General features: G+C 42.0%; 1 long non-coding RNA gene across 1 annotated transcript in view; it reads left to right on the forward strand.

The window, feature by feature from the left end:
• LOC144771596 (uncharacterized) overlaps window positions 1–13286 on the forward strand; it is a 288041-nt gene that overhangs the window by 23321 nt on the left and 251434 nt on the right. The gene's annotated exons all lie outside the window — the stretch shown is intronic.

The following is a 13286-nucleotide window of genomic DNA, read 5'->3' on the forward strand; positions in this document are numbered from 1 at the left end:
ATCACCAATACCAATACCATCAATGCCAAAACAACCAACACCACCACCAATACTCCTGTCAATACCCCGCCACCAATTACACCACCATCACCACCATACCACCACCACCACCAATACACCCAATACCACCAATACCACCACCACCAGTACTGCCACCACCAATACCAATACCACCATCACCAATACCAATACCACCACCAATACCACCTCTACCAATACCACCACCACCAATACCACTGAAACCAATACCACCACCACCAATACCACCAGCACTACCAATACCAATAGTGCCACTACCACCAATACTACCACCACCACCAATAGCACCACCAATAATACCAATATCACCAATACCATCACCACCATTCCACTACCACCAATACCAACATCACCACCACCACCACCAATAGCACCACTGCCAATACCACTACCTCCACCACCAATAGCACCACTGCCAATACCACTACCTCCACCACCAATACCACCACCAATATCACCAATACCACTACCACCATACCACCACCACCAGTACCGATACCACCACCAATACCAATAAAATCACCAATACGAATACCACCACCACCAATACCACCACCAATAACACTAATACCAATACCACTACCAACACCACCAATACCACCAACACCAATAACACCACCACCAATCCCATTACCACCACCGCCAATACAAATACTACCAGCAATACTACCAATGCCACCACCACCACCAATACCACCACCACCAATACCATCAGCACCAATACCACAACCACCATGAATACCACCACCACCAATGCAATACCCCCATCACCAATACCAATACATCACCTCTCCACCTCTTGCTTACTAGTAATAGCAGGGACATTGTAGAGGTCAGTTCTGCAGCCAATACCACCACCACCAATACCACCAGCACTACCAATACCAATAGTGCCAATACCACCAATACTGCCACCACCACCAATAGCACCACCAATAACACCAATATCACCAATACCATCACCACCATTCCACCACCACCAATACCAATATCACCACCACCACCACCAATAGCACCACTGCCAATACCAGTACCACCACCACCAATACCACCACCAATATCACCAATACCACCACCACCATGCCACTACCACCAGTACCGATACCACCACCAATACCAATAAAATCACCAATACGAATCCCACCACCACCAATAACACTAATACCAATACCACTACCAACACCACCAATACCACCAACATCAATACCACCACCACCAATCCCATTACCACCACCGCCAATACAAATACTACCACCAATACTACCAATGCCACCACCACCAACAATACCACCACCACCAATACCATCAGCACCAATACCACAACCACCATGAATACCATCACCACCAATACAATACCACCATCACCAATACCAATACCATCACCTCACCACCTCTTGCTTACTAGTAATAGCAGGGTCACTGTAGAGGTCAGTTCTGCAGCCAAGACCACCACCACCAATACCACCAGCACTACCAATACCAATAGTGCCACTACCACCAATACTACCACCACCACCAATAGCACTACCAATAACACTAATATCACCAATACCATCACCACCATTCCACTACCACCAATACCAACATCACCACCACCACCACCACCACCAATAGCACCACTGCCAATACCACTACCTCCACCACCAATAGCACCACTGCCAATACCACTACCTCCACCACCAATACCACCACCAATATCACCAATACCACTACCACCATACCACCACCACCAGTACCGATACCACCACCAATACCAATAAAATCACCAATACGAATACCACCACCACCAATACCACCACCAATAACACTAATACCAATACCACTACCAACACCACCAATACCACCAACACCAATAACACCACCACCAATCCCATTACCACCACCGCCAATACAAATACTACCAGCAATACTACCAATGCCACCACCACCACCAATACCACCACCACCAATACCATCAGCACCAATACCACAACCACCATGAATACCACCACCACCAATACAATACCCCCATCACCAATACCAATACCATCACCTCTCCACCTCTTGCTTACTAGTAATAGCAGGGACATTGTAGAGGTCAGTTCTGCAGCCAATACCACCACCACCAATACCACCAGCACTACCAATACCAATAGTGCCAATACCACCAATACTACCACCACCACCAATAGCACCACCAATAACACCAATATCACCAATACCATCACCACCATTCCACCACCACCAATACCAATATCACCACCACCACCACCAATAGCACCACTGCCAATACCAGTACCACCACCACCAATACCACCACCAATATCACCAATACCACCACCACCATGCCACCACCACCAGTACCGAGACCACCACCAATACCAATAAAATCACCAATACGAATCCCACCACCACCAATAACACTAATACCAATACCACTACCAACACCACCAATACCACCAACATCAATACCACCACCACCAATCCCATTACCACCACCGCCAATACAAATACTACCACCAATACTACCAATGCCACCACCACCAACAATACCACCACCACCAATACCATCAGCACCAATACCACAACCACCATGAATACCATCACCACCAATACAATACCACCATCACCAATACCAATACCATCACCTCACCACCTCTTGCTTACTAGTAATAGCAGGGTCACTGTAGAGGTCAGTTCTGCAGCCAAGACCACCACCACCAATACCACCAGCACTACCAATACCAATAGTGCCACTACCACCAATACTACCACCACCACCAATAGCACCACCAATAACACTAATATCACCAATACCATCACCACCATTCCACCACCACAATACCAATATCACCACCACCACCACCAATAGCACCACTGCCAATACCAGTACCACCACCATCAATACCACCACCAATATCACCAATACCACCACCACCATGCCACCACCACCAGTACCGATACCACCACCAATACCAATAAAATCACCAATACGAATACCACCACCACCAATACCACCACCAATAACACTAATACCAATACCACTACCAACACCACCAATACCACCAACACCAATACCACCACCACCAATCCCATTACCACCACCGCCAATACAAATACTACCACCAATACTACTAATGCCACCACCACCACCACCAATACCACCACCACCAATACCATCAGCACCAATACCACAACCACCGTGAATACCACCACCACCAATACAATACCACCATCACCAATACCAATACCATCACCTCACCACCTCTTGCTTACTAGTAATAGCAGGGACACTGTAGAGGTCAGTTCTGCAGCCAAGACCATCCCTGCCTCCCTCCATGCCTACCATAAAACACAGCCCACCCTGTACCAGGAGGTGAGGCCAGGGCCCTACTACAGCTAGAGTGTTTTTATTAGCCAAAGATAGCAATGACATTAGGCAATGCCACACTGCACACTGAAATCACATTGAGGGCAGGAAATAGTCCTACCTCCCACCTTTCCTCCTGAGCCACGACAGTGTAATGACAGAGCAAAAACTGTTGGAGCGCTTTGTTCGTTTTTATGGCTCAGACCACATTTTACTTTCACTTCACACTTTGTGTCTTTGTAATTTACAAGACTTTCTCATCTCCTTCATGGCACTTTTTATAACTATTTTGAAGATGTCGTTGGCTGGTCTATTCCTCTGATATTAACAATTTAACAAGTTGTCGAGAAGGCCCTTTGTTGCAGTGCAAAAGGGTTGACCTACGTGACAGTTTAAGCTATTAGTACTGTAAATGACAATGCCTTTTATTTACGTTTTAAAACCCAAAACATAAATAAAAGGCATTGTCATTTACAATGCCAATAGCTCAAACTCACGTGAATGCGAGACCTATTGCATTGCAAATGCTTGTTTTACTTACTTTCAGAATTGACCGTTTTAACTGAGGTTAGCCTCTAATGTTTCATGGCCAATGTGCTCACAGCAAGAGGACTATTAAAGGAAGAGGGCAGGGCGTCCGTACCTCTGGCACATCCATGCCCAGTGGCCTGCCTTTATGCCCTATTTTAAAATATGCACAATTACATTACAGTAAGTATAGAAATATGCTCAGAGCTTGAAGATGTATTCCATGTAAATTAGCTGTTGGTATTACTGATTGAATTTAATGATATAATGGGGAGTAGTACTCTTGGCAAGGTAAAAACAATTCATCTATGGCCCCACTACAACAGGTAATTCAGGTGGCATATCTTAATAAACGTTAAGATCATTAAACGTGGAGTGGAAGTTAATGATTATATAACACAAATAATCTAGATTTATTGCTGCGGATGGAATCATGGTGATGGAAGAGTCAATACCCCAATTGCTTGAGGTAGATCCAAAGGATTACTACCTGTTCTATGTAAATAGAGAGGGTAAGAAAAGGGGTGGAGGAGTAGCTGCAATTATACACAGCCGATTGAACACTAATCACTAATCAACTTAACTGTAAAACTATTGGAGAGGAGGACCTACTACTTTTTAAAATGGAATTTACCAATAAAACTATTGCCTATTTACTTGTATCTTGCCTATATATATATATACACTAATCACTAATCAACTTAACTGTAAAACTATTGGAGAGGAGGACCTACTACTTTTTAAAATGGAATTTACCAATAAAACTATTGCCTATTTACTTGTATCTTGCCTATATATATATTCACTGAAAAAACCATAGGTTTCAGGCCTTATATAGTTAGGAATTAGCATTTAAAAAACCTTTGAAATTCACTGAAAAAACCATAGGTTTCAGGAGTTATATAGTTAGGAATTAGCTTTTAAAAAACCTTTGAAATTCACTCAAAAAACTATACGTTTTAGTGGTGTTATAGTTAGCTGGACATTTTACTCATACAAAACAATTGAAATTGCTCCTATATAGTTAGTTGTACTAACTATATTTCGCGCACCCGCAATCCAATGCTGATGATGTCACATATTAGATCATTCATGACATGGTCAGTGACATCACTGATGACATCTCAAATGACATCACTGATGACATCACTGATGACATCATCCAGTGAATGTGGTTTGCTTCGTTATTTAAATATGCATTATATATATAGCAATTTGCATTGAAGAATAAGTGGATATATATAAATACATATTTGGATGGAGGATTTAGTAGCAGTGTAATTGACTGTTTACTTGACCAATTTATAATGTCTCACTAAATATAGTGGATAGTGACTAAACTGTGTGAATATCTGTATCACTTTGTCAGTTGTTGTGTAAACTGATTCTACAGTTGGTTACTAGCTATGTGAAAGTCTATATTAGTTATTGATTAGTTAACTGAGTATTTGTATGGGAGTGTGAAAGTGTGTGTGGTTCGGTGGGGGGTGTGTGACTGTCCAAAGATGTGTGAATAGTTGATTCAGTAGATATATGAAGTTAAAACTACATGTTCTAACAGTTGTTTGGGTGAGTGAATATCTTTATGGGTGTGGTGATGAGCAAATATATTTCTCAATGGTACAGGTCCAACAAACTAGAAAAATAAAAGGCAGTGTATGTGTCAGTTGTTGTATATAAATAAGTATACATAAGACACAATGATTGTGTGAGTGACTGTATGGATAACTGTATACTTGTAATAATGATTTTATAATTCACTAAGTATGACTTACTATCTAAATGAATAGAAGAAGTGGTGTTTGTATAAGTGTTTTGCTAAGTAAATATGTAAGTATGATCCATTGTTTGCATAAGTGAGTAGGATGACTTCATATGTGAATAGGATGCGTGCTGTTGTTTAATGTCGATATAGATGTATAAGTATTTTTGATAGTGTTCTATTGTTCATTGACAGCATGTATGAGTGAATCCATAGGTAAGTGATTAGATGTGTGTATACATCTATGAATCACTGAGTGGATTTTTAGATACTTGTATTGCTGTGACAATGGATTTAAATATGATACTCTGTATTTTACAAAGAGTGATGAAAAATTGTAATAGTGTATGAAAAGGTGTATGTGATTGTCACGTGGATGATGTCATCAGTGATGTCATCAGTGATGTCATTTGAGATGTCATCAGTGATGTCACTGACCATGTCATGAATGATCTAATATGTGATATCATCAGCATTGGATTGGGGGTGCGCGAAATATAGTTAGTACAACTAACTATATAGGAGCAATTTCAATGGTTTTGTATGAGAAAAATGTCCAGCTAACTATAACACCACTAAAACTTATAGTTTTTTGAGTGAATTTCAAAGGTTTTTTAAAAGCTAATTCCTAACTATATAACTCCTGAAACCTATGGTTTTTTCAGTGAATTTCAAAGGTTTTTTAAATGCTAATTCCTAACTATATAAGGCCTGAAACCTATGTTTTTTTCAGTGAATTTCAAAGGTTTTTTAAATGCTAATTCCTAACTATATAGGGCCTGAAACCTATGGTTTTTTCAGTAAATTTGCAAGGTTTTTTTAAATGCTAATTCCTAACTATATAAGGCCTGAAACCTATGGTTTTTTCAGTGAATTTCAAAGGTTTTTTAAATGCTAATTGCTAACTATATAAGGCCTGAAACCTATGGTTTTTTCAGTGAATTCGCAAGGTTTTTTAAATGCTAATTCCTAACTATATAAGGCCTGAAACCTATGGTTTTTTCATTGAATTCGCAAGGTTTTTTAAATGCTAATTCTATTAGCGGATAACGTTTTTATATATTAAAACGTTTTTTAAATCTCAAATGCCTGCTTTGCTAACAGAGTTTTTAAGCACAGGCTCGTTTGTCTCTGGTGGCCATCTTGGGAGACTGCATATCAGAATTGTTTTAATGAAATATAAGAGGATTTGAGAAGTCACTCAAAATGTGCCCTAATTTTTCTTTCTTCAGCACTAATCATAATTTCTATGGCAAAATGAACCCCCTCATTTTGTTCCTTTGCAAATTAAATGTTTTAAGTGTTAACACTTTATTCCAAACAAGATGACTTCAGGTGTGCCATACTTTTGTCATAAGTAAGACTGTTAGCGCTCTAGTTGTTCTTTAGAACACTCTGGGACATTCTGTCATTGGGCTATAGTTGGGCTACATCTGGCTGATATTTGGCCTACATTTGTTTTTTTTTGTCTCTGGTGGCCATCTTTGGGCTACATTGGGCTACATTGGGCTACATTGGGCTACATTTGGGCTCTAACATATATATAGCCCAATGTAGCCCAATATATATTTTTTCAAAGTTAATTTTTCGTAAAAACCACTGGAGCACATATCTTGAGACATAGCAAAGGCACATCGGGCTACCACTCCCTACAATTTTGCCAAGTTTGGTGGAAAACCATTCAGCCGTTCGGGCTAAAAGTGAGTCCAACCGCCCTATGGAAATTAACGTGGGGAAAACACATTTTGGGACCCCCCTTTTATCTCGGCCCCCGCTTGACGAATCCCCCCCAAACTTTCAGGGAAGGACCGGAGTGCCGCGAGGCAAAGTTAAGGAAACTTTCAGGAAGATTCCTCAACTGGCGCCAAAGTTATTCCCAATAGAATGTTGCGATTTCCCTATGGAAAACAATCCTAACTATATATACCTACTGGCTATCGCCAGTAGGTAATATATATATAGGCAAGATACAAGTAAATAGGCAATAGTTTTATTGGTAAATTCCATTTTAAAAAGTAGTAGGTCCTCCTCTCCAATAGTTTTACAGTTAAGTTGATTAGTAATTAGTGTTCAATCGGCTGTGTATAATTGCAGCTACTCCTCCACCCCTTTTCTATATATATATTACCTACTGGCGGTCGCCAGTAGGTAGTTATAGTTAGGATTGGCTACCATAGGAAATCCGCAACATTCTATTGGGAATAACTCTGGCGCCGCTTGAGGAATTTGCGTGTAATTTTCCAAAATTTTGGCCAGCTCCGCTCCGCTCCTTCCCTGGAAGTTTCGGGGGGATTCGTGGAGTGGGGGCTGAGAAAAAAGGGGGGTCCCAAAACATGTTTTCCCCATGTTAATTTCCATAGGACGGTCTGAGAGTCTACATCCCGAACCGCTGAACGGAATTACGCCAAACTTGGCAAAATTGTAGGGACTGGTACGCAGATGTGCCTTTGCTATGTTTGGTGACAATTGGTCCAGTGGTTTTTTTGAAAATTAACTTCAAAAACACATATATATCTATATGCGTGCTTTGAGCACTTACAGGTACTCGTACCGGGGATCGCACCCGGCGCGCTACGGGAGTGCGCGAGCGGAAAGCTGATTGGCTGTCGGGTGTCTGTCAACATTCTAAACAGTCCGGAGAGTCCGCCATCTTGTGTCTCGGTAGAATCGAGACACAAGAGGTGAAAAAGAAAGGGGGAAATAATTAAAAGGGGGCAAGGTAGACATCCCCTGACCCCCTAGGTTTTCTGAGGGGGGCCTAGAAGGACCTTGAAGGGCAAAAAAACTTTTCTTTTTTTAAAAAAAAATTCGCGGGGTAAGCGCTGGGTGCGCTCCCAGGTGCATTCTCCGGTACGCGCACCCTGAGCGTACCACGGGGAAAAATAGTGTAAAAAAATAGAGTAAAAAAATAATGTAGAGTGTTTAGAGGTAAGTTGGCTCTGAAAAGAGCTGTTGTGTTAAGTGGGTGCTTTTTGTACCTACAAGTAGGTACCAATGCAGAGACTTATATTCAAGAGGAAAACTCTATACCCCCCCATCTGTAAAATGCACACCATCTCTCCTATAGATATCTTGCATGTTGTAACGCAAGTTGCTGTGGTAAATGGAACCCATACCATAGTCTCTGAGGTAAGCAGAAACAGATTTATTCACATGTTTCCTTGCTTTCTCAATCTGTGGACAAAATTGGTTGGACCAGTTCCATTTTTGCCTTTGGCATATATTAGAAAATACCAAGGCAGTTTTTGGAAAAAGTGACATCAATTGCCCAAAGATGTCCTTTAAAAGCATTTCCAGACCTACACCAGTCAAAGTGCCTAAGTCATTTCCACCACAGTGCACTATTAAAAGGTCAGGGAGTGGTAAATGCATAAAGGATTTTACCAATGGTATCAATTGGTGACTCCTCAATCCTCTCTGTCCAATCCATACAATGTCCACATTTGGTAAATCAAGATTGTAAATACCTCTGTTAGCTGCGTATTTTTGACTCCAGTGGACATAGCTATGACCCACAAACCAGACTTTTGTCATTGTGAAGGTAGATGTGCTTCAAGTCAGATGAGTTGTGGAAATGAAATGGCAGTTTGATTATGAAAAAAAGTGGTTGTGAATCAGTGCAGTTGAATAACCATAAATGATTGGAGCTTTGTTAAAAATCTCCACTGAAAATTAGGGTGCATGCTTTTTGTTTTTTAAGAAGTCATTTCAATGGTTGAGAAAAAGTCATTTAAAGAAACATTGCATTTCATTAGCTAGTAGATTGAGAGGTCAAACAGCCTTGAAGGATTGTTTTGCAACATAGTATGATGAACTCTTTTTCATTTTTTTAAGAATACAGCTCTTTGATGAGAATTGGAGGTAGTTCTGAAAAGAACTTTTTTTTTCTTCATTTTTCCTTTTTTTTAACAAAAACAAAAACAGGGAATGGGAAACTGCTCAACAGGAGCAAAAAAAAATAATCAAAATTAGGACTGGGACGGCAGCGGTGGTTGTCTATTGCTCGAACCATGAGCATAACACTTTGTTCCCCATAACAAAGTAGCTGATCACATTGTCTGCATTTAATTACGGCTTCATTAAAAGCAGGCTGAATATTAGGGATCAGCTCTTCTGGTCGCCCCCTCACCGATGTAGTTGGTCCTCCGGTTGAAGTAGAGGCACCATCCCTGGGAGCCTCTCGTGCCAGAGCCCTGACACTCTCCCGGGCATAGTTCTGGGGATGCCTTCTCTGCACGTGGCGAATCATGGTAGAATTACCAAAACTGTACTTCCTTGAGGGGTCTCCTCTGGAAAGCACAGTATGGCAGATCTTACACTCCACCTTTGGAGCATTTACTTTCTTCCGTCCCTCTGGTATATCAAAAAATTTCCAGATAAAATGTCCCTTAACTCTAGGCTGAGGAACCTCTTCATCTATAAATCCCTCTGTGTCATCACTGCTGCTGGATGCTCTGGCAGCCATGATAATCCAACAAAGAGTCAAGAGCAAAAAGACAGGTCTTGCAGTCACAAAAGTGAAAGAAGAAGTGAAGGAAATGGGTGGGGATTTCATTCTTTGTAAAAACAACTGTTAGCAACCAATGAAAAGTGTTATTTTAAGGTCACATGACTTGACACGCTTACGCTGCGCGCACCAGAGCACTTCCGGGGGCGCTTACGCGGCGCGAACGTAGGCTCTTCCGGGGGCGCTCACGCGGCTTGCCTGAGTGACATTTTGGTAGCTTTACGGAAATGCTAAATCATTTTCATTTCGTAAATCAAAAATACTGCTTTTATAAGTATGGTACTGAATGTCTTGCATTATTATATACTTTTCATACATATTTTTTTTTACGAACGGAGAAATAGCGCTCTCGGGAGAGCTTACCGGTGCGCGCACCCTGAGCGCACCAGGAAAAAATTATTTAAAAAAATATACATTGAACAAATATATATTTTTTTTTAAATATATAATTAATACTTATAAAAAACAGCTAATAAAAAAAATCATAGGTTACAAAGTCGATATACAAAGGAATTTGCTTTTTAAAAAACAATGAAATTCACTGAAAAAACCATAGGTTTCACAAACGTTATAGTTAGGAATTAGCTTTTAAAAAACCTTTGAAATTCACTAAAAAAAACATAGGTTTCACAATCGTTATAGTAAGGAAGTAGCATTTAAAAAACCTTTGAAATTCACTGAAAAAACCATAGGTTTCACACTCGTTATAGTTAGGAATTAGCATTTAAAAAACCTTTCAAATTCACTGAAAAAACCATATGTTTCACACCAGTTATAGTTGGCTGAACATTTTACTCATACAAAACCATTAAAATTCCCACGTTATAGTTAGTTGGACTCACTATAACTCGCGTGCCCGCAATCCACTGCTGATGATGTCACATATTACATCATTCATGACATGGTCAGTGACATCACTGATGACATCACTGATGACATCTCAAATGACATCACTGATGACATCACTGAAGACATCTCAAATGACATCACTGTTAATGTTATGTTATGTTATGTTATGTTATGTTAAAACAATTTGTATAGCGCTACTAACACCTGAAGGTTTCTTTGCGCTTGTGCTGAAGAGACAGAGAGAAAGTGAGGGACAGAGCTAATTGTAGGCCTCAGTGAACAAAAAAGTTTTAAGGAGGGATCTAAACCTAGAGTAGGAGGAAGGCAACCTTAGAGGGAGGGGAAGGGCATTCCAGAAAAAAGAAGCCAAGAAAGAAAACCTAAGTCCACCATGTTTCTTCCTCTTGAATCTCGGGACTGATAGCAAAGCCAGTTGGGATGAGCGAAGATTGCGTGAGGGGACATATGGGTGAAGGAGAGAGGAAATGAAAGAGGGGCCACCGCCTGCAAGAGATTTAAAAATTAAGCAGCCTAATTTAAACTTGCAGCGTGCAGTGACCGGGAGCCAGTGAAGACTTTTACAAGAGGGCGAACATGTTGGTGTCTGGGTTGTCGGAAGATGAGACGAGCGGCCTGATTTTGAATCAGCAGGAGTCTCTTGGCTTGGTAGTCAGGAATGCCTACGTAAAGCGCGTTAGCGTAGTCGAGTCTAGAAATGACTAACGCTAACAAGGCCAAGGTAAGGGCCTCGATAGTGAGGAGGCGGGAGATTTTGCAAATCTTCCTTAGCTGAAAGTGGCTGGAGGACACTACCGCGCTGATTTGGGGTTTCATAGAGAGATCACTGCTTATGATAACCCCCAGGCTTTTAGCTGAGTTCACTGGGCAAGGGGGGTTGCCTAGACTGGACGGCCAAAAAGAGGGTTGCCAGGGATTAGAAGGCCCCCCGACAAGAACCAGCTCAGTCTTGTCGGGGTTGAGCTTAAGATGGTTTGAGCTCGTCCAGTTGCTAATGAAACAAAGGGTGGTTTGAAAAGTGGAGATTGATTCATCCGAGGGGTCGATGGTAAAGACCAGTTGAATGTCATCCGCGTAATTAAACGCGGTGACATTCAAACTGCGGAGAGAGCGGATCAAGGGAGCCAAATGCAAATTAAAAAGGAGTGGGGACAAGGAGGAACCCTGCGGGACTCCGCAGGTCAACCCGACCTGGTCTGCTGAAAATTGGGACAGTCTGACTGCCTGTTGGCGTCCAGACAGAAAAGAGCAGATCCAGTCAAGGGCGGTGCCCTGGATGCCGGCCTCTCCGACACGGTCGACAAGGAAGCCATGGTCGACCGTGTCGAAGGCGGCCGACAGATCCAGAAGCACCAGGGCCTGACAGATGTTAGCGTCGGCCCCTCTGCGCAACTCCTCCATCACAGAGAGTATAACTGCCTCTGTGGAGTGCGCAGGTCTGAACCTAGCTTGCTGGGAGTCCAAAAAACAAGATTCCTCAATGAAGGAGCTGAGAGTCTGGGTAACATGTGACTCCAGAACCTTACTGAGGAAAGGGAGGAGAGATATGGGCCGAAATTTGCTCATAATAGAAGGATCTGCCGAGGTTTTTTTTAGGATGGCCACCACCTCTGCCTGCTTAAAGGAGCAGGGGACCTCGCCCATGGCGAGAGAGTTGTTCAAAAGAGCCAGGGGGGGTTCGGGGCAGGCAGTGAAGGCTTCGCGGAGAACAATGTGAAGGCAGCAATCACTAGGAGAGCCGGAGGAGACTTTATGTAGGAGGGTAAGAAAGCCTTCCTTCGTAATGGGGGGGATCTGGGTTAAAATGTGGGAGTCTGATGGGGGACAAAAAACAACAGGCTGAGGGAGGGCAGGTGAGGCTTGAGCGGGGATACTGTTTTTAATCTTGATTATTTTGTCAACAAAAAATTGATTAAGAGAGTCACAAAGTGACTGTGAAGGGGGAGGTGCAATAGTTACTCTTTCGGGGTTAGATAGTTCCTCGACTATTGAAAAGATGTCCCTGGATTTATTTGCTGAATTCGAAATTTTATTAGAAAAATAAAAAGACTTGGCTGAAAATATAGCTAACTTATACTTTTTTAGCAGGGAGGAGAATATCAATTTGGTTTCAGGGGAGTAGGAGTTCGGCCTGTCGGAGCCCAAGTTTCAGGGCTTTAAGATCTTCAGAAAACCACCTTTGGGCTAACCCTGGGCGAAGAACTACGCTCCGCTCGCGGAGCTTGCGGAGTTTC

The sequence above is a fragment of the Lissotriton helveticus genome, chromosome 1_1 (genome assembly GCF_964261635.1).
Source record: "Lissotriton helveticus chromosome 1_1, aLisHel1.1, whole genome shotgun sequence".
Classification (NCBI taxonomy): Eukaryota; Metazoa; Chordata; class Amphibia; order Caudata; family Salamandridae; genus Lissotriton; species Lissotriton helveticus.